The 23025-nt window shown below is 45.0% G+C and overlaps 1 long non-coding RNA gene across 1 annotated transcript; it reads right to left on the reverse strand.

Annotated features, from left to right (window-relative positions):
* Positions 1 to 93: 93 nt before the first annotated feature.
* LOC132523909 (uncharacterized) lies at positions 94 to 2043 on the reverse strand. The gene is made up of 2 exons (XR_009541700.1): positions 1099 to 2043; positions 94 to 318 (listed from the first exon to the last, which is right to left on the reverse strand). It is a non-coding gene; the product is annotated as an uncharacterized LOC132523909 (long non-coding RNA).
* Positions 2044 to 23025: the final 20982 nt, after the last annotated feature.

A 23025-nucleotide genomic window follows, 5' to 3' on the forward strand; every position in this document is an offset into this window, starting at 1 on the left:
CTCTTCCCCTGGCGCTCACTTCAGTGCAGGCACCCAGGAGGCACTCAGGAAATGTAGAATAAGTGAATGAATAAATGAGTGCGAAGATACGGCTTAGACACATCCTACTGTATAAAACAGGGCAGTCATAAGGCTTGACGAGATCCTGGAATCCCATCCACAAATATTTACTGAGCGGCCCCCCTCCACCCCGTGCAGGGCTCCGCAGAGGCAACCCTGAAAGGAGGCGGCACTGGGAGAGGACCGAGGGATCTGCAGTCAGGACCTGTCTTCAGTGGTGGGTTACTCCGTGCATGACTCAGACCTCCTCTCCCAATCCTAGAAGGAAGAGGATGATAAGACTGACCTCACAGGGCTGTGTGTGAAAGCTCAAACTCTACACACACATGATGGTTGATGTTAATATAACTGTTCACGTGCATCCCGTAACTTCTAACCCTGGATTTCAGGGCCCCCCTTTCAATGACTGAGTTCACACATGCCTCGTGTGCAACATGCCCTCCCGGACCGGGCCCCACGGCTAAGACCGGGCAAGTGGGTGGAGAAGTGCAACTTCGCCGTTTTTAAGTCCCACTTTCAACCTCCAGAGCCCCGGACTTCACAGAGAACAGACTGAGTAGTTTCCCTCTCCCTTACAGCCAGGACCTAGAAGCAGCACCCTAGGCCTGGGCCCTCCACCCGCCGCTCTCGCGGGCCGAGGGTGACCAGCGAGGGGCGCGGGGCGCGGCGCAGCGCTGGCTGGAAAGTGGGTGTCGGGAGCCGGGAAAGCATCTTGGAACCCGAGGTGGAGCGGGCGGGGCTGGCTGGCACCGGGGATCCGGCGGGAAGGGGGTGATTTGCGGAGAGAATGTGTCCGCGGTCTAGGCTGACTTCCCTACTTTGGGAAGCCTAGGCCGTTTCCCGTGTTGCACCCCTCTGCCAAAAATTCCTTAAGAAAAATCCCCAGACCAGAATGCTCCGGGAACCGCGGGGAACTAGGGCCGCGCCCGGCCGGGGGTGCAGCTCGTTGTTGGGGGAGAGAAGGGATCCCCGCAGGGGTATTTGCGCGGCAGCCCAGGGCCCCTGGAAGGAACCGACTGCTACCCTTTCTAACCTCACCGTCGCTCCAGGGCGGGACGATGCTCCTCAGGGTCAGAGGCCTCTGGGGACAGCGCCCCCTTGCCGGCCGTGGGCGTCCCCTTCCCGGCTCGCAGCCCCTGGCGCCCTCCGTGAGCGGTTCCAGAACAGAGCGTGCGCGCTGTGGTGCCGCCCCCAGTGCGCCAGGATAGGAAGCTGCGCGGGCGCCGGGGAGCGCAGAGAGGTCCAGTTGGATTCCAGAGTCCGACAGCAAAGATGGAGAAAACAGCGGGGGCGGGGACAAAGAGAATACATGTTGTGATTGTTGTCTCCAATAATAATGTCTTGCATTTCGTCCGGAGAGCGCGCGCGAGCCTGGGTTGTGTAGGACCTGGGTGTTAAACTCCACATCGCCAGCACGGGCTTCGCCCCGAGCACGTGAGCTGTGTGCACAAGGGGACCGGGCTCTCTCTCTCGCTCCATTCCTTTATTTCTTCACTCACTTGCACTGATTCACCTGGGCAACTTTATGCAAGCGCGCCCTGGTGCGGGCGGGGCTCAGGGATGCTGGGTCACTGCGACCTTCAGTCCGCCGAGCTCCGCATAGACCTCAAGTGTCCCCAAAGCCCGGGGCTCGGAGGCCTGAGCGAGAGGGTCAGTGCTGGCGTCCTCCGAGGCATCCCCAACACCTGCCTGGCCAGCGCTGGGCCCTGGACCGCGGCCAGTTGCTGGCAGAGGCTCATCAATGGAGACTCTGCGCGGTGAATTAGAGAGCAACCGTGCCGAGAAGGGTCGAAACGTATGGGGCTGCGGTGCTTGGACCCGCAGCGGGATGGGATGGGGGTAGAGCGGCGGGTCCTCGTGTGACGATTCGGGGGCACAGTGGGCCTGCCTGCCCACAGACTGAATCTTACTCTTGCGGTGTGTATTGTGTGAACGCTGCTCTTTCTCAAACGACTTTTTCTTTCGTTTGCTTTTTCCCTTTCCTCCTTCTGTACTTCTCTGCTCCCCTCCTTCCCTCTCTCCCCCGTTCCCTTTCTAATCTCCCCCCTCTCTCCTCCCTTCCCCCATCTCTCCCCTCCCTCCCACCTTCATTTAGGTCTGTAGTTCACTGAACAGGGTTTACAGGAACACAGGACTTGAAGTCAGAAACCGGTTGCTTCAAGTTTCTAGCAGTGTGATGATCATTCATTCAGCTGATCTCAGCCTCGGTTTCTTCACCAGTAAAATGGGGATAATACAGGATCACTGATGTGGCGTTTGTGAAAGAACCTCGTACACTTAAATAACTGTGAAATATAGTAAAGTAATGAATGGATGGAATTCTAAATATAAAATTAATAGGGTCGAGCCCACAAAACTTTCCCCGTGAGGAGCTTTCCTTATTCTATTCCAAACTGAAGAGTTTCGGTGATTCTAGGGGAAGGAGAAAGAAGGGAGTAGGGCACACATTCCTGCCTCGAACCGATTCCAGCCCTGGCCCCTGGCACTGGAGCCCTGCGCAAGACCAAGTGCTGGCAGCTGTGCCAGGCTGGAGGTGCCGTGGCTCCCAGTCCTCCTCTCTGCAACGGTTTTGTGCACATGGTCTGCTGGTGCTTTTTGTCCCTCACATCTGGCTGGTGGCTGAAATCACCATCACCGCGATCACCTTTGCTCACACTGATTTATCTGTACTCGACTGACAGTCTTTGCAAAGGTCATTCCCAGCTCATCCTGGCCTCTGTACAACCCTCTGTAGATTGGGCGGCCCAGGCTGTAGTAGTAAGCCAGCTCCCAGATGAGGCAGGTGGCACAGCAGAGACCTGAATACGCATCTCTCGTCCTCAGGTCTCTGCTTCCCCATTCCGGGGCTAACCCGGGTAAGCTTCCAGCTCAAAGCAGAGCCCCACGCCAGAGAGAAGAGCTTCTAACCAGCTGCTGCATCTCCCCCTGCTTGTGTGCCCTTCCAGACCCATCGCTCAAGTCCCACTGGACCTTTCCTCATCCAAAGGGCACTGGAAGTTCAAGGTAAGGTGAAAAGCAAATGGGTAAACCCTGTTGGCCACGGGTAAGGTGCATGCTGGAGAGCCAGGAGACCTCATCCAGGCCTGCTGACTGCCCTCTCCTCTCCCCTCCATGCACCCCACCTGGCCCTGCGCCTGGCTTCCCTCCAAGAAGCGGAGTTCCTCTCTTTCAAGCAACAGAAATCTCTTCATAGTCATTTAGGAGAAATTCGTCAAGGTCTCAGATTCAGAATGATTCAGAGATTTAAGATATATCTGAGGGCCTACCTGAGTGGACACAAGGACACCTGGACAGAGTTTCACAGTGTCCTAGGTTTAACAGCTGTTCTACAGGGGACTAGGGGGAAAGGAATAGGATTTTCAGATGACATTGCTTCTGTGCATGGGTAGTGTAGACCCCCTGGCAACATCAAAACTCTTTTGTAAGAGGGACTTTATAGTAACAAAACACTGGGGTAGAGAAACCCAAGTTCCCCAGATCAGACTTTCTGGTTACCATAGAATGCCCCCTCTACATGTGTGTGCTCGTCTCTGATTAGTCATGTCTCCCAGCGAATGCTGGATGGATCCTGACTTAGAGCCAGAAGACATAAGTCCAGTCCCATCTGCCACTACTGGCTGAGCACATCTGAGCTCTTAGCCAGTGCACAGGGTAGAGAGCCTCGGAGGCCCAGTGAACCAATGACGGGCTTGCCTCTGCTGTGTGTACACCGAGGACAGCACCGACGTAAGCTCTGCTCATCCTGGGATTTGTGTTTGCTTCCTCCTAGCCCTGAGGGCCAGGAGAGTTCCAAGCCAAGAACAAACCTTTGCTACATTAATTTTCTCCCGCTCCACTCTGAACAATGATCAGATTTCCTTCTGTAAGGGAGCACGTGTGCAGGATTACTGCACTGAAACAATCTTTACTTAATTGGTCAGAAGTTAAATTCTGACAAATTTAAATGGAAAAACCAACAGATGACAAGAAAAACTAAGAGTTGGTTTAAGGACATATGCTCGACCTCTTTAATCCTATTGCCTCTTCTTTCCAGATGCCTAAGAGGAAGAAGAGAAATTGACTAGAAACCGCCTGTAAATAATACAAAATGGAAAGTAAGTCTTTTCTGAGCCGAGGTGCACACACGTCAGGATAATGAGTGACGTGAGGCAGGACTGATAGCGATCTCAACACGGATCACTCTGTCATCGGCCAACAATTCTGCTGTGAGAAACCAAGGATACTTGTTTGGCTTATGAGACTGCTTTAATGGGCAGATTTCAAGCTACCACTATCTTACGTTTTGTTTTTTTAATCAGATGTTCATTGAAGTACAGTGTGCCCACAGAGAAGTGCGCAGACGTGCGTGATGGCGGAGATTTCACAGGTGACCACACCTGCGTAAGCAGTGCGCACAGCACGGAACAGAATGCTGCCAGCCCTACTGGGCGAAGGCTCCCACTACCACTAACTTTTAAGTTCCTTTAGGGCAGGGACTGGGCGTCATTGTGTCTTAAAATGTAGTATATGAAGAGAAAATGTGAGGCATGGTAAGGCCGACAGACAAGGAGTCAATTGCCATTGAAAGCAGGGCACACGACACTATGGGGGCCACGTGGGGAAGCACTGGGGGCGGGGAGACTGGGCAAGAGACTTTATTACGGGTTCCTCAGGAAGGAACGAGGGAGGGAGGCAAATCGGGCTTAGGACTGCCAAGGCCGAATAATGTGGGTGGTCTCTGGGGTATAGGGGCTGTTCCTGGTTGTCTGGTAACTGGCCTTGGGGTGATTAGGACTGGAGGATAGTGGCCCAGAGTGCAAGCACTCCTTAAAGGAGGTTTAGGGTGGGGGTTTATACCTGAGAAGTGTACTAGCCAGCAAGGTGTTTACTGCTCTGGGAAGTAGCTGGCCCTGGGAGGGGCGGCCCCTCCAGAGTCAGCAGGGCCCCAGGTGTCAAAGCATCAGCACACAGACAATAAGAGACATGGTTAACATACACTCAGCTTTCACACCCCGGAACCTAAAATAATGTGTGGCATGTAATGGGCACTCAATAAAAGAGGAAAGATGGAGGGAAAAGAGAAGGGAGGGAGTGAGGGAGGACACAAGGGGACAGCGCACAGTGGGCTGGCTAGTTGGGCAACACGAGGGCTGACTTCAATAGCCTCGCTCCTCACGAGTGTCAAAGGGAGTTGCCCACAGCAGCTCATGGGGGGACCCCATTCAAGAGCTCCTGGATTTATATTCAGAAAGTTGGGATGTCTCAGCAGTGTTAGATGTCCCTTTATGAAGCCTTCACTGGGAAACACGCCCCTCATTCAACATCACTTAGACTACCTGTTTAAATTGGTCCTTGAACCATTCACCCTGCATTTCTGCTGGTATCTGACAGGGATCAGGGAAGAGATGTGCTCTAGTTACCTATGGCTGTGTGACAGACCACCCCAAACGCAGCAGTGCAAGCAACCACTGTTACTATGTTCAGTGACTCTGAACATAGGAATTTGGCAGGAATTTGACAGTGTACAGCAAGGGTGTCTGCTTCATGATGTCTGAGGTGTCAGCTGGAAAGACACGAATGGCTCAGAGTAACTCGAATGGCCAGAAGCTGGAACCATCTGGAAGCTTCTTCACCCATATGTCTGACACCAAGGCTAGGATGACTCAAAGGCTGGGCTAAGCTGGGACTATTAGCCGGAGTGTCTATCCATGGCTTTTCCATATTATTTTGTCTTCCTCTTAGCATGGCGGCCTTAGAGGAGGTTTATTTCTTACCTGTCAGCTCAGCTCCAAGAATGAGTGTTCCACAAACAAAGCAAAAGCTTCATGGTATTTTATGACTTAGGCTCAGAGATCACATGGCATCACCTCTACTCTGTTGTCACCAATACTCTATTGGTCAAAGCAGTCAGAAGCCTGGCCAGATTGAAGGGGAAAGAACATAGATCCCCAATTCTCAATATGGGGAGTGTCAAAGAATTGTGGCCATGTCTTCAAACTACCATGATGTGTGTGTATGTGTGAGAGGGTGGTGGTGAGAAGATCAGAGGTTTAAAACTGATAAGAAACTAAGTAACTCATAACAGTACTCCTTCCCTCCCCAAGGCCAATGTCAAGGCAAAGAAGTGTGTCACCTTCTTCTTCACCCCTTCCTCCCACATACATTACACAATGCCCTTCCTTCAAAAGGTTTTTCAAAGCTCCCCCAAAGAAAATAGTAGAAATAGGGTAATAGTAATTTCATTCTTACCCTAGTTTTGTAGATGAGGAACTAAGGCCCACAGAAATGAAATGACAGCTAGTGAGTGGTAAAACAGTTCTCATTCCAAGGCTCTCTCAAGGACACCCATTCATCGCTTAATTCTCCACAAGATGTAGGGCTTGAATGAAATGAGCCTGGATCCAAACGAACAACAGCACTTAAGAAAGTCACCTTTTCAATTATAGAAACTTCCACTTCTGCCCATGATGGAGAAACAGGGATCTGATTTCTCTTCCTACCTTGAACCAACACAGAACTAGATAAAATATATGAAACAAAAGTTTTCAGACATTGTACACGATGTGGAACAATAATCCTGGAAACGAGAAACAAACGAGGTGAACCCAGGAAGTTCCCCTGCTCCCTGTCTGGACAAAGTTTCCAGGTCACAGCACAGGGAAGAGAAACTGAAACAGAGACTAGTGGTCTTGCTGAGTTGAGGAGACAGTGTTCTGAATTCAGGGAGGACAAAGCAAAGAAGAGGGGCCTGCAGAGAGGGAGAGCCTCAGGTATTTGCAGAAGGGTCTCCTTGAATCTTTGGCTGAATACTCATATGCACATGTGTAAAAAAAAAAAATACCAAGACTGCGGAAAAAACACTGAAAAAAAAGTTTTTGAAAGAGTTTCTTTCAAAGAAGGAGTTTCTGTTACTACCAGCCAGGGTGGAAAAATGTCCCAATACATGGTGCATCAGGTAGTGTCCTCAGAAGAGTATTGGCTTTTGGGGGAAAAAAATCACAGAAAAATACAGTGCATAACCAGGATGAAAAAAACGGTCAATAGAAATAGAACCAGAAATGATAATGGAACTAGCAGATAAGGATGTTAAAAGAGCTGTTTTAAATACACTCCATATGTTCAAGAAGGTAGAGAAAAACAAGAGCATGATGGGGAAAGGATGAAAAGATCTTAAAAAGACCAAAATCAAAATTTTAAAGTTGAAATGTACAATATTTGGAATGTAAAAGACACTAGCTAAGATTAACATCAGACTAGACATTACAGAAGAAAATGTTAGTGAACACGAGACAAATATTCACAATGAAAAGCAGAGAGAAAAAAGACAGAAAATAGAGAAGCAACAACTGTGAGACAGTATTGAGTGGCCTGTCATAAAAGTCATTGAACTTCCAGAAGAAATGGAGGGATCAGAATATACATCTGAACCTATAATGGCTGAAAATTTCCCAAAGTTAATGGAAACTATAAACCCACTGATTCAAAAACCTCAACCATCTCTAACCAGACAAAACGTAAGAAAACCACATAAAGGCACAAGATAATCAAATTTCTGAAAATCTAAAAATCAACCAGAGGAAAATGGACACATTACATACAGAGGAACAAAGATAAGAATGACAGTAGACTTTGTGCTTGAAACCATGCAATCCAGAATAACATTTTTAAAAACACTGGAAGAAAAAATTTAAAACTCTGAACCTAGAATTCTGTACCCAGCCAGAATATCTTTTAAAATGAAGGTAAAATAAAAACTTTTCAGACATGCAGAAGCTTAGTGAGGTCATTATCAGTAGACTAGCACTACGAAAAATGCTGAAGGAAGTCCTATCACAAAGGAAAGTGAAACCAAATCGAAATTTGGATCCACATAAAGAAATAGTAACACACGGGTAAGTAGAAAAGACTTTTTTTTTCTCTATTTTTAAAAACCTCTTTGAAAGATAATTGTTTCAAGCCAAAAAAAAAGAAATAAAAACAATATATTATGGAATTTATAACATATGTAGAAGTTAAATGTTATGATAAAATAGCACAAAGACCGTGAGGAGGGAAATGAAAATATACTTGTAAGGTTCTTGTTCCATATGTGAAGTGGTATTACATTATCTAATGGTAGACTTTGATCAATTAAAGATAAATATTGTAAACCCTGGAGCAACCAATTTTTAAAAAATGAATTAATAGACTATTAATGTAGATAGTACTGTATCATAAAAAATCAATTAATCCAATTTATACAAGACAGGAAAAGAGGAAAAAAGAAACAAAAAACAGATGGGACAAATAGAAAACAAAGAGTAAGATGTTAGATTAAAACCCAACCATGTCAATGATCACATTAAGCAATGATCACATAAGCAATGATCACATTAAGCATGGTCTAAATACTCCATTTAAAAGGCAGAGATTGTCAGATTGGATACAAAAGCAAGACTCAACTATATGGTGACTATAAGAAATCCACTTTAAACACAAAGACACAGATAAACTCAAAGTAAAAGAATGGGAATGCTGGTTTCCAGTTTGTCATGGAAGGGGTTTAGAAGTTATCAGTCACATTCTAACAACAAGCAAAGAGATGAACAAACTGAAAATCAACAACTCTTCTTAGATCAGAGAATTAGGCCACAGGATGTGAGATAATAGAAAATATATATTGGTCTCTGCCTCTGGTTCCTGGCACAGAGTTCCTCGAGCCCTTGTAAATTCCTAAGTGATAAGAGCACTAGGGGCATCTTTTGTTCTATTGAGGTGACTCTGGGTGGGCATCGGGATGGGGGCTGGTCACCAGAAAGACTAAACCACAATTAGAAGCTTGGAATTTTCAGCCCCACCCTCCATCCTCTAGAGAAGGGAAAAGGGCTGAAAATAGAGTTATTAATTGTTCGTGCCTACATGAGGAAGCCTCCATAAAATCTCCAAAGCACAGTGTTCATGTGGGTGAGCACATCCACACCAGGAGGGGGATGCACTCCAGCTTCATGGGGACAAAAGTTCCTGCGCTGGGGACCCTCCCAGACCTCACCTATGTATCTCTTCATCTGGCTATTCATATGCATCCTTTATCATATGCTTTAATAACCTGGTAAACGTAAGTAAGAGTTTCCCTGAGTTCTGTGAACACTAGCAATTTAATCAAACCCAAGGAGAGGGTTGTTGGAAACTCTGATCTGTAATTTGTTGGTCAGAAGCACAGGTGATAACCTGGGCTTGCAACTGCTGTCTGAAGTGTCTGTGTCTCGTGGGGGGCAGTCTTGTTATATTATACTAAAGGGCAAAAACACAATTTGAAAAGAAAGAGCAAGCATCAGAACCAAATTCAGATATGACAGGGATGCTGACATTATCAGATTGGGGATTTAAAATAACTATGATTGGGACTTCCCTGGCGGTCCAGTGGTTAGGACTCTGCACTTCCACTGCAGGGGGGCATGGGTTGGATCCCTGGCTGGGGAACGAATGTCCCTGCAAGCCACGTGGCGAGGCCAAAAAAAAAAAAATCTATGATTAATATGCTAAGGGCTCTAGTGGAAAAACTAGACAACATGCAAGAACAGATGGGTAATGTAAACAGAGACATGGGCATTCTAAGAAAGTATAAAAAAGAAATGCTCAAAATCAAAAGCACTGTCACAGAATTGAATGACTTTATGGGTTCATTGGTAGACTGCACACAGCAAAGAGTCAGTGAGTCTGAGGATATGTCAATAGAAACGTCTCAAACTGAAAAAGCAAAGAGAAAAAGGACAAAAAATTTGAAACAGTATATTCAAGAATGGTGGGACAACTACAAAAGGTGTAGCATGTATGTAATGGAAATTATGCATGTTCCCATGTACCAGACGGAGAAGACAGAAAAGAACAGAAGAGATATTTAAAGCAATAATAATAATCCCCAAACCACATTTTCAGGAAATTCAGAGAACACCAGATAGGAAAACGCCAAAAGAACTACACCTAGGCACATCATATTCAAACTGCAGAAAATCAGACAAAGAAAAAATCCTGACAGAAGCCAGAGGAAAAATTGTCCTACCAGTAGAGCAGCAAGAATACGAATTACACGGGGCTTCTCTTCAGAAATTATCCAAAGGAGGAGAGACTGGAGTGAACAGTCTGATTGCTGCACATCCTTGCAACACTTGTAACTTTATGGTTGTTGCTACTGTTGTTTTTCCTTTCTTTTTTATAACAGCCATCCTAGTAGGTGTGAAATGGTATCTTGCATATAATTTGAATTTCCCTAATGACTAGTGATGTGGAGCATCTTTTCCTGTGCTTATTGGCCATTTGTATATCTTCCTTGGAGAAATGTCTATTCAAGTCCTTTGAGCATTTGTTAATAGAGATGTGTTTGGTTATTGAGTTGTAATTCTTTATATATTCTGGATATCAATCTTTTATTAGCTATATGATTTGCAAATACTTTCTCCCGTTCTGTGGGTTGCATTTCACTCTGTTTATAATGTTCCTTGCCACACGAAAATTTTTAATTTTGATGAAGTGCAACTTAATCTATTTTCTCCTTTGTTGCCTGTGCTTATGACGTCAATCCAAGAAATCATTGTCAAATCCAGTGTCAAATCCAATTTTGCCCCTGTGTTTCCTTCTGAGAGTTTTATAGTTTTAGTCACTACATTTAGGTCTTTGATCCCTTTTGTTATTTTTGTATATGGTATAAGGCAATGGTCCAACTTTATTGTTTTGCATGTGGACATCCAGTTTTTCCAACACCATTTGTTGAAAAGACTGTCCTTTCCCCATTTAATGGTCTTGGCACCCTTGTTGAAAATCATTTGCCCATATACCTGAAGGCTTATTTCCAGGCTCTATATTTCTTCCATTGGTTTATATGCCTGTCTTTATGCCAATACCACACAATTTTGGTTACCAGAACTTGGTAGCAAGTTTTGAAATCAGGAAATGTGAGACTTTCAAATTTGTTCTTTTCAGGATTGTTTTGACTATTTGAAGTCCCTTAAGGTTCCATATGAATTTTAGGATGTATTTTTCTATTTCTGCAAAAATCTCTCATTGCGATTATGACCAAGATTTCATTGAATCTGTAGATCGTTTGGGGTAGTTATTAACATCTTAACAATATTGAGTCTTCCAATTCATAAACATAGGCTGTCTTTCCAGTTATTTGTCTTTTTTAATTTCTTTCAGCAATATTTTGTAGTTTTCAGTGTACAAGTTTTAGCCTGCTGGGTTAAGTTTATTCCTATTTTATTCTTTTTGATGCTATTTTAAATGAGAATTTTCCTCAATTTCCTCTTTGGATTGTTCATTGTTAGTATATAAAAATGCAACTGATTTTTGTGTGTTGATTTTTCAACTTTGCTGAATTTATTAGTTCTAACAGTTTTTTTTTTTTGGTATGTGTGTAATCTTATGGTTTTCTGTATATAAGATAATATCATCTGTGAACAGAGGTAGTTTTACTTCTTCCTTTGGAATTTGGATAGTTTTTATTAATTTTTTTTCTAAAATTCTCTGGCTATAACTTCCAGTCTTATGTTGAATAGAAATGGTGAGAGTGGGCATCACTGAATTGTTCCTGATCTTGGAGGAAAAGCTTTCAGTCTTTCTCCACTGAGTATCATGTTGGCTATGGGTTTTTCATAGGTGGCCTTTAGTATGTTGAAATAGTTTCTTTCTAGTATACATTTCCATCTTTTCACTTTTAACCTATGATTCTTAGATCTAAAAAATCTAGTGCCTCTTATAGTTGGATACTATTTTTTTTGGTCCATTCTCCCATTCTATGTCTTTTGATTGAGAAGTTTAACCCATTTACTTTTCAACTAGTTACTGATATAAGAACACTTTTGCCATTTATTTTCTGTAAGCTTATAGCTTTTTTGTCCATTTCCTCTATTATTACTGCTTTCCTTTGTGTTCAGCTGACTTTTTGTAGTGACACATTTTAATTCTCTTCTCATTTTCTTTTTGTATTGTCCATAGATGTTTTCTTTGTGGTTATCATGGGAATTAGATACACCATCCTAAAGTCATGACAATCTACCTTAAATTGATACCAACTTAATTTCAACCACATACAAAACCTCTATTCCTTTACAGCTCCACTCCCCTCACTGTGTTACTGATGTCACAACTTACATCATTATATATTGAATATCCATTAACATAGATTTATATTAATTAATTTGTCTTAAAAGACTGTAGAAAACAAAAATTGGAGTTACAAACCAAAATTACTATACTTTTTTCCTATTTGTCTAAGTATTTACCTTTACTAGAAAACCATTTATTTTCATATGAGAGTATAGACATATTCTCTAGTGTCCTTGTATTGCAACTTGAAGGTTTTTTTCCCCCAGCATTTAAAATGTCATCTTATTGCTTTCTGGCCTGCAGGTTTTCTGCTGAGAAATCTACTGATAGTCTTATTGGGGATCATTTGTGATGATCAATGTGATGTCATTTTTCTCTCGCTGCTTTCAAGATTCTCTGCCTTTGGCTTTCAACACTTTGATGATAATGTGTCTTGGTGTGAGTCTCTTGGGTTTATCCCACTTGGAGTTTGTTAAGCTTATTGAATTTATATCTGTATATTTCCCTAAATTTGACATGTTTTCAGCAATTATTTCTTCAAATATTCTCTGTGCCCCTTTCCTTTCTTCTCCTTCTGGAACTCCCATAATTCTTATACTGGTCTGCTTGTTCTGTCCCACGACTCTCTTAGGCTCTGCTCATTTTTCTTCCTTTTTTTTCTTTTTTTCTTCTCAGACTTGATAATTTCAAATGTCCAGCCTTCAAGTTCACTGATTTTCTTCCGCCTATTTGGTTTTTTTAATTAAAAAAAAATTATTTATTTTATTTATTTATTTTTGGCTGTGCTGGGTCTTCATTGCTGCGTGTGGGCTTTCTCTAGTTGCGGCAAGCGGGGGCTACTCTTCGTTGAGGTGCACAGGCTTCTCATTGTGGTGGCTTCTCCTGTTGTGGAGCATGGGCTCTTGGTGCGTGGGCCTCAGTAGTTGTGGCATGTGGGTTCAGTAGTTGTGGCTCACAGGCTCTAGAGCTCAGGCTCAGTAGTTGTGGCGCACGGCCTTAGTTGCTCCATGGCGTGTGGGATCTTCCTGGACCAGGGCTCAAACCCATGTCCCCTGCATTGGCAGGCGGATTCTTAATCACTGTGCCACCAGGGAAGCCCTCTTTTGCCTATTTGAATGTGCTGTTGAATCCCTCTTGTGAAAATTTCATTATTGTATTTTTCATCCTGGAATTTTCCGTTTTGCTCATTTTTATATCGTTGCCTTGTTCACATGTAGTTTTCCTAATTTCCTTTAGTTCTTTGAGCATATGTAAGACAGTTGTTGTAACGTACTTGTCTGTATGCTTATAGCTTTTTGTCTCTCACGTCCACTGTGTGTGTTTCTTCAGAGATTGTTTCTGGAGATTTATTTTGTTCCTTTGAATGGGCCATGTTTCCCTATTTCTTTGCATGCCTTGTGATCTTTTATTGAAAACCAGGCATTTGAAAAAACAGCCACTCTACCAGTCTTTGCAGACTGGCATGGGAGACGTTTACTAATTAGCAGGTCCCTGAGCCTGGAGATCAGCACAAGGTGAAGGCTTAAGAGCTTCTAAGGTCTTTTCTGGGAATATATCCTGTCTGGGCCTGTGTGTATATGCTCTCAACCACCCCTGCCCCCGCCCACCCCCTTCCCCTGGCTGCTTCTAAATGTATTTATTTCCCAGACCTAATGAAACTTAAAAGCTTTTGCACAGCAAAGGAAACTATAAACAAGACGAAAAGACAACCCTCAGAATGGGAGAAGATATTTGCAAATGAAGCAACTGACAAAGGATTAATCTCCAAAATATCTAAACAGCTCATGCAGCTCAATGTTAAAAAAAACAAACAACCCAATCAAAAAATGGGCAGAAGACCTAAATAGACATTTCTCCAAAGAAGACATACCGATGGCCAAGAGGCACATGAAAAGCTGCTCAACACCACTATTAGAGAAATGCAAATCAAAACTACAATGAGGTATCACCTTACACCAGTTAGGGTGGGCATCATCAGAAAATCTACAAACAACAAATGCTGGAGAGGGTGTGGAGAAAAGGGAACCCTCTTGCACTGTTGGTGGGAATGTAAACTGATATAGCCACTATGGAGAACAGTATGGAGGTTCCTTAAAAAACTAAAAATAGAACTACCATATGACCCAGCAATCCCACTGCAGGGCATATACCCTGAGAAAGCCATAATTCAAAAGGACACATGCACCCCAATGTTCATTGCAGCATTACTTACAATAGCCAGGTCATGGAAGCAACCCAGATGCCCATCAACAGATGAGTGGATAAAGAAGATGTGGTACATATATACAGTGGAATATTACTCAGCCTTGAACGGGAACGAAATTAGGTCATTTGTAGAGATGTGGGTGGACCTAGAGACTGTCAGACAGAGTGAAGTAAGTCAGAAAGACAAAAACAAATACCGTATATTAACACACATATGTGGAATCTAGAAAAATGGTACAGATGAACCTGTTTGCAGGGCAGAAATAGAGACACAGATGTAGAGAACAAACGTATGGACACCAAGGGGGGAAAGCGGCAGGGGGTGGGGTGGTGGTGGGATGAGTTGGGAGATTGGGATTGACATATACACACTAATATGTATAAAATAACTAATAAGAACCTGCTGTATAAAAAAATAAAATTTAATTAAAAAATAATAAATGTATTTATTTCCCAGAGTCTCACTCCAGCTTTTTCTCAGGGTCTTAGATGTTCTGTGTATTCCTCTGCCCACAATCTTTTGCCCCCAGGCACCTGTGGACCTGTGGTTCCCCTGCAGTTTCACATGCCAAGGTGCCCACCAGTTCCTTCCATGGCTTCCAGACTAAGATCCAAACTTTGCTGCTATTCCCTGAGTTCTGAGTCAGGAAGAAAGATACCAGTCCCTTGGGCAGCCCACAGATAGGCTAGAATGTTAACAATTTCCACTCGACTCTTTCTGGTCCAAGGGACAGAAATGAAGATCGGGCCACTTCCTCTTGACTGCACGGTGTGGGGCGGGGGGGGGGAACGAGGGCAAGTAAAGGCATCACAAAATCTTCTACCATCCTGAGTGAAGCTGCTTCTTGACTGAGTGTTCACTTGGTTTCTGCAGATCTCTGCTGCTTTCCAGAGCTTCTAAATGTTATTTTGGTTAGCATATAGTTGTTTATTTGATGTTTTTGTGGGAGAACTAGGGCCTGGATCTTCCTAGTCTGCCACCTTGCTGATGTTCCCAGTATTTAATTCTTCTAAGTGACTGAACATACTATTGTGTTTTTAATTTCTATTTCCAATAGATCATTAAAGTATAAAAAAGATAATTGTGTGTTGCCCTTGTACCCTGTGAGCTTGTTAAACTCACTTATCAGTTCAAGGAGATTTGGGGGGAAGATTCCTAGAGGTTTTCTACGTAGACAATCATTTTACAACTCAATATTGAGTAAAATGCAATGAAGGGGTAGGCGAAGAATTTGGACACTTTACAAAAGAAGGTATAAGAATGCCAATAAGCACCTGAAAAGATGCTCAACGTTATTAGTTATCAGGGGACTGTGCAAATTAAAACCACAATGAGATAATCTTATACATCCATTAGAATGACTAAAATTTAAAAGATATGAGAATACTAAGTGTTCGTGAGGATGTGGGACACACGGAAGCCTCATGAACAGCTAGTGAGGATGTAACGTGGCAGCCTTTGGAAAACTGCTCGGCAGTTTCTAAGTTAAGCAACCTATGATCATATGCCCTGGCCATTCCACTCCTAGGTATTTCTCTACGAGAAATGAAAGTATATATCCAAATAAGAATTTGTACTTGAAAGGTTCACAGCAGTTTTACGTACAAGAGTACATGACTGCAAAAAACCCAAATGTTCATGTGATAGATAGATAAACGGTGGTCTCTCCACAAAATGTAATTTATCTAGTAATAAAAATGAACCACTGACAAATACAATAACACTGTTGAATCTCAAGAGCATTATGCTAAGTTGAAATGATTCCACTTACATCAAATTCTAGAAAAAATAAAGCTACAATGATAGAAGGCAGATCAGTGGTTGCCAGGGGGCCAGGGCACGGGGGGAGGGAACTGACTGCAAAAGAGCACAAGGAAACTTACTGGTTGATGGAAATGTTCTAATCACAATAGTTGTGATGATGACACACTGTATCCACTTCTCAAAGCTCATCAAATGGCGCACTTAAAATTGGTGAATTTACAGTTTGTAAATTACACTGGAATCAGTCTGACTTTAAAAATACAAAATTGAGTGCTAGGCACAGATTTCTTTGGGCTACAGGTGCCCACTGCCCCAAGATACACAGAAATGTGGAATAAGAGGAAACAATTTTCATTTACTCATTGATTCCATTATTTATTTATTAAAAAATATTTCTTAAGTACGTGTTAGGGGATAGGCACAGGATTAGGTGTTGGGGATACAGAGGGACAAAACTTATCCTGTGATAAGTTTAGGAAAAGGCTCCAAAGGAGCACAGGAGAGGGACGCGTAGCCCGGACCGAGAGCGGTCAGGGACGCAGGCGGCTGCTGAGCTAAATCTGGAATCATGAATATGTTGTGCTCCTCCTTCCCAAACATGTTCACATGGCGATGCTCAGGGAGAGCTAGGAGGCTCTGTAACGCAGAGGAGACAGCGGGGGCTTTCTAGTCGGGCAGATGTGGGCCCCAGGGCTGGTCTGGGTGCTGACTAGCTGTCGGACCTTGCAAAAATGTCAATCAAGCAGAAACTCATTTTTTCCATACCCAGAATCAGGGTAATCATAATTATCTGTAGGTTGTTCTGAAAATAAATGTTAAAATAATCACAAAGCATCCAGCTTAATGAAGGATGTCATTAATAACTGATAATGAGGTACACGTATCAGCCATTCTCAGCCATTTATGATAAACTCTTTCTACCATCCTGGTCAAACACGAGGGTAAGGAAAGAGGTGACTGGGACCCCTGAGAGTCAAGACTCACAAAGTGTCATGACCAGTGGAGTCGGGGTGGAGTGTCCTCTCAGGAGCCAGCCAGGAGATGGCCCTGGCCCAGGGACTGGCAGAGGATCCAGGAAGTCATCCAGTGCCTTCCCTTCTGCCTGGGGTGGTTCTGCACCACATCACTGCTCTGACTTGCATCTTCCTAGTGAAATTTCTAAAGTTCCTTCCGGTTCTAAAACTCCATGATCCATGAAGCAAAATTCAAAACACAAAATCCCAGCAAAGGGACTTCAAGGATATCACCTCTCTGATAAAGTCCTCTGGCAGTAAGCAGCTCCTTTGACTTTGAACTGCCACACTCATGCCTTCATTCACAGGGGTCCTGCTGCCCATGCACAGCAAATGAGCATTCCTCGGCCTGCAAAATCTTTTGACAACTTCCTTCTGCATTTGGATACATAAGATTGTGACTATCCAAATGAATCATACGGCTTAGTTTTTCCAACCTTTGTGACACAGTTCACTGAACGATGAGCTTCCTGAGGGCTGGGACCGTGTCTTCGTCATATCTGCATTCCTAGCCCCTGCTGCTTCAGGTCTGTGGGAAGACGAAGTGGGCACCTGTGACAATACTCTGCCTCAGAGTAAGTACAACTCTCCCCTTACTGGTGAATCACCCTGCAGTGGCTAGGGAGGCACCTTCCGTCCCCAAATGGACTAAAGCACACCTTGAGCAGAATAAATTCAACTACTCAAAACAAAAATCAAACGTAGTATCCATAACCTTCCCAGGATCAAAAAAGGGTTAGGGCTGGGGAGACACCGTTCCATCCGCTGCTCTATGAACTGGTGACCTTGGTCCAGGTACTTGGAAACTCTGAGCCTATTTCTCCATCTACAAAGCAAGGAATGTAATACTGCAGCCCTTACAGGCTGAGGCTGAGGCAAGCAGGATCACTGGTCTCAGGGATGAATGTCTGGAAGGACCCTCCGGTTTGGAAGCCTGAGTACGTTTGTCCCCCCTCTGCCGGCGCAGCTAACATAGTTTATCTCAGATTGGCAGCGCCTCGCCCCATCACGGCAGGATTTTGTAATCCCTCCAGGCCAAATTGCAACAACTTGCTTGACTTGGGCCACCAAGGAGACCCAGGGAGGGCAGGGTCCCAGAGCCTGTCACCCGAGAAGTCTGAGTCAATGTGACCACACCTGACCTGCCCCAGGGCCCAGCTCGCAGCTCACCTCCCAGTGGGGAGCCCTAAGCCCTCCTGGGACTCTGGTGTCTTCAGGACGACCTGGCCACGCCTTCCTGTGCTGCACCCTGGAGCTGGTCGGCCTCGAGCACCAGCACAGAAGTGGTTCGGGAGCCCCGGTGACAGGGGGCACTGGGAGGGCAGGGACGCCAGCGCCTTCCTGCGTCCGGGGTCTCCGCTTTGTATAGGCAGCACTTACTCTCATTTCTCTTCTTGTGCTTGGAGGAGGAGAGGAAATGCATTGAGGGCATTCTGTCAGGTGTTTCGCTGGGTCCTTTTTCCATTTAATCCTACCGCCGCCACTTGAGGAAGGGCGTCTTGAAAATGGGGCCCTGGGAGGGGGTCATCCGAGCTCCCAGTGGCAGGGTGACAGTCACACGGAAGGTACAGGCGGAGTGGGGAGGAATTCACGATTGAGCCCTCAGGCTGGGCGAGGAGGTCTCACACATACGGGTTCTCGTGCTGAGAATCAGAAGGATCTCCAAGCGGGGCCGGGGCCACAGCCGCGCAGCCCTGGTTAGTCATCTTGGTCTTGGGATACACTTCAGGCCTTCGGTTCGTTTGCTCCTTCATTTAAGGGTCCTCCTGCACCTGCTGTGTGCAAGGCATTGTCCTGGGTGCTCTAGGGATACAAAGAGTAACTCCACCTCCAGAGGCCCTCGACCTGCATGGGGAAAATGATACATCCCAAAGTTCTATTACAGGGTAGACTCTGAGTCAGAAAGCGCTATGAAAATTCGCAAGAAGGAGAGATTGCTTCTGGGGGCTGATGAGAAAAGGCTGGAGAAGCTGTTGATGGCATCGAAGGCAGGCCTTGAAGGCCAGTAGGTGAAGAAGACACCCAGCAGGAGAGAGGGGGCGGGGATAGAGAAGAGCCAGTCATGAGCAATAACAAGAGACTGCAGGCCAGGGTGGGGGACCCTCGAGGCAGTCGGTGCAAGGGTCCGGGAGGGTGTATTACAGGGTGAACTGGAAGAATGGAAAGGAGAGCCAGGCCGCGAGCCAGGCCGAGGGGGCAGGAGGGAGGGAGCGCTAAGCTGTGAGCCCCGTGGGGCGATGACTCACCTAGGACACTGACGATGGTCACTTAATCAGGTTGAATTATTACAAACAACCACAGATGCTAAAGTCAGAGGGTTGAGAGCACGGGGTACACACAGCAGTAACAGGGTACGGAAGGTGGCCTGGGAAGGGTGGACCAGAATTCCTTCCAGACCCACTGAATTTGAGGGGCCCTCGGGCTGGCTGGCTAGAGATGCCGGATGAAAACATCACCTGGCTTGAGACTGACTGGTGAGGGACAGAGACACAGCGCTAAGACTCGTCCAGAAATGAGCAGAAATGTCAGCCATGAATACATATGTACAGGGAACGGAGAGAGAGAACAGAGTGAGGCCGAAACCTTCAAAGACCTCCTGCCTCCTCTCATGCTTAGTTGACAGTAGTAGGAGGAAGGGCCAAGGGGTATTCACGAAAGGACACTCAGGAAGGGAGTTCTAGGGAGTCTAGGAGAAGGCGGAAGATGGAGACAGCCTGGAATGAAGCCCCTCGCGGGGGGAAGCCACGAGGACGAGGGAGAAGGGGATGCTTCCACCAGCTAAGGTGCTGGACATCGCCCCTGGAGTTCTCACACCCTCATTTCCCCAAGTTCTGAAGGCTGGAGTTGGGGTTTGCCTTCAGCCATTTTCCATTTCCTTAACAAATGTGTGTCAATAGCTGTTTGTTCCATCTATGTTCAAAGGGTGTCCTGGTTGCTAGGTGATGTGAGGCTACCTGAAGGCTACCCCTCCTACAACTTCCACACCTGGTTCCCTCAGCCGATGTGCTGGTAGCAGGAGGGATGAGGGGGGAGGGGAGGATGAGAGAGAGAAGCTGGGGTCTATCTTTCTCACACTCCCCACTTACACAAAACACATTTTTAGTTTACTCTACATGGAGGAATGTGCACATTAACTCTGCTTATGTATCACAGACTTAGAAATCCTGTTAATAGGGAGATTTTAGTAGAAAGTCATTCCTCAGGTTCAAGTCAAATGAGTGAGCACAGAATGTGTCACAGCTTACCACCCAACTTGATTAACACCCGCACAAAAGCTGAAGGAGATGCAACACCATCTAGCCCTTGTAGACGCAGCCAGGTCCCAGGTATGTCCCACAGAGAGCGTCCCAGGGCACAGCGGCCCATTCTCAATGGCACGAGTTGGTAGGTCTTGAGGGTGGGTAGACCCTATAGGGGATTTGTTTCCCCGTCCTGAATTGGCCTGGGCTCCGCCTGAAGTTGCAGCTCAGTAAATGTTTTTAGAACAAATAAATGTCTTTCAGCAACCATGTACTTTGCTCTAAGGAAACGCAATATAGGAAATACCAACAGAAAATTTGAGATGTAACTCATTACCAAATTCTTCCTTTGGTCAAATAATTCACGGTAGTTTTCCTTAAAAGTTGACTGCTAATGCTTATATAAATAAGCTCAGCACAGGTGGGAGGAAAGCACGCGGTGGGCATGCGTGCTTTAGCCCACGCCCTGCAGGCAGCCTCAGGGCCCCAGCAACCGGAACGCGCCCCTGTCCCAGCTACCCTTCCCTGCATGCGCCTCTCTCGGCATCCCGGGCCCTGTCCCTACGGGCTTTGTGCATGTCGTTTGAGTGTATTCAGTGTCTCCTAACTGGAGAGCATACTTTCACACAAGGAGTCTAGTCATCCTCTTTATTAGGACATACTAATTTGCTCACTAATAACTGAGCACTATAAAATCAGGTATCAGAGCAGCGATCTGACCTCCCCAGCCTCACAAGCCAGCGCAACAGGCTCTGAACTGCAGTGGCTGCAGAACCCGAAAGACAAACAGGGTGACAGTGGGGAAGTTCTTACTCAAATCTAAGTACGGCGCTGCTTGCTGGTCCAGAGGCTGAGATCGCTCGGGGAGACGGTGCTGAAACATTTCTTTGATGCTGTTCCTAAAAACAAAACAAAACAAAACAAAAAACAGGTCCTGGCTTGCTCCTGCCAGGGTCAGCAGCAGGTGAGGAGAGATAGGCACTGTGGTATAGAACAAATGCTCGTTTTGCTTTCACCTTTCAGAAGGATCAGTATTTTCTACAAATTGGAAGAAATTCTGTCTTTGTTTCGTAGACTGGCAAACAGGCCTTATGAAGCTGAGTTACTTAAACAATTTCCCACCAACCTCTTGACCACACCGGAAAGGAAAACTCATCAAGAATTTCTAACATGCGGTGTTAGAAAGCATTTTCAACAGTTCGTATCAACAATACTAACTCAAGCTAACTGCAAAACTCTTCACAGTTTGCCAGCTGCTTTCAAATATATTCTCATTTAAATGTAACAATGGCATGTGAAGAGCAACAGCCACAGAAAATCTTGCTAAAGACAGGTGACGTCACAAGGGTGAGGACTAAATAAAGCAGTGCGGGCGTGTGGCCAGGGCAGAGAGGAGACTAGAGCATTGCTGGTTCCCTGGGAGCAGCATAAACCTAGTGATAAAAATCAAAAGAGGTCCTTTTATAAAGCAGAGTTTATCTGTAAAAGGGGATAAACAATAATGGTTATCTTAGTGGGTTGTCAGAAGACTAAACGAGTTGATTTATTTAAAGTGCTTGGAACAGGGCCGGGCACATAAAACAGCATAGAGTGATAATTATTTTCTATTACAATTAACAGAAAACAAAAGAAGGGCACTACAAGACAACATTTAAGAAGCTCTTCATGGGACAAATCTTTTCCTGGGAACCTACTTTCCCTCTTAAAACTGAAGGATGCCAAGAAAAGCACTGATGACTACAGAATTAATACATTTTCACCGAGTGAAATACATTAAGGCAAAAAATAGGGCTCATATGTTAACAATTTTTAAAATATCATGCCTATGAAATCCAAGTGTCCAGAGAGCGTACATTTCATTGTTCTAAATTCCACTTTGATTCAGAAAACTAAGTGGCCTGAAAAGGAGACATTTGGGAAAAATGAAAGCTGAGCGTTTCTAGAGGAAATATTCTGTGTTATTCAAAGCAAATGGTCACGATGTCTGCTCTTTGCTGAGCGTGTACCTTTTTCTCAGGCTACCCACTCGATTATTAAAATCATTCAGTTCTTTCTGCGACGCTTTAAAATAATAATTGCCACGGTCTACAGGTGCTCTCCATGAGAGTCGCACTGCAACAGTCTCGCGATGCGACTGCCTTGGGTTCCCAACTCTGAGAGCACCCCTGAGCACCTCCCTCCTCTGGTCTTCCCACTGCCCACTTCACCCCACCTGGCCGAGATGCAGCTCCCTGCTCCCTAAATGCCCATTTGTTTCCTTCCCCTGCATACAATTCAGCATATCCTCCTGGCTCTCATTTTTACTGGCCAATGAAGTTAAAAGTAAATGAAAAGGCAAAAAACCCTACCCCAGTCTAATATATATCCATATATCTATATCTATATATAAATAAAGATAATTCTCTTTAGGTTTCATACATACTCACTCCCTTCTGGAACTCTAGTTTCTTTCTGGAACTCCCTTCTGGAACTCTAGTTCTTTTGGAACTCTAGTTTCATATACAAGATAGGACAAGCACAGATAACTTGGCATGTGCCCTCTGTGAAGAAAAGTGACTTTAAAAATCTTTGGTGCTTTATTAGACTGGACATTGCCTGGGATTCTAAACTCTGAGGGCCACAATAAACTCAGACACTACAACTCAGGCTCTGAATTCATACGAATTTTCTCTGTGGGGTGTGT

This window comes from Lagenorhynchus albirostris, chromosome 7 (assembly GCF_949774975.1).
Source record: "Lagenorhynchus albirostris chromosome 7, mLagAlb1.1, whole genome shotgun sequence".
Classification (NCBI taxonomy): domain Eukaryota; kingdom Metazoa; phylum Chordata; class Mammalia; order Artiodactyla; family Delphinidae; genus Lagenorhynchus; species Lagenorhynchus albirostris.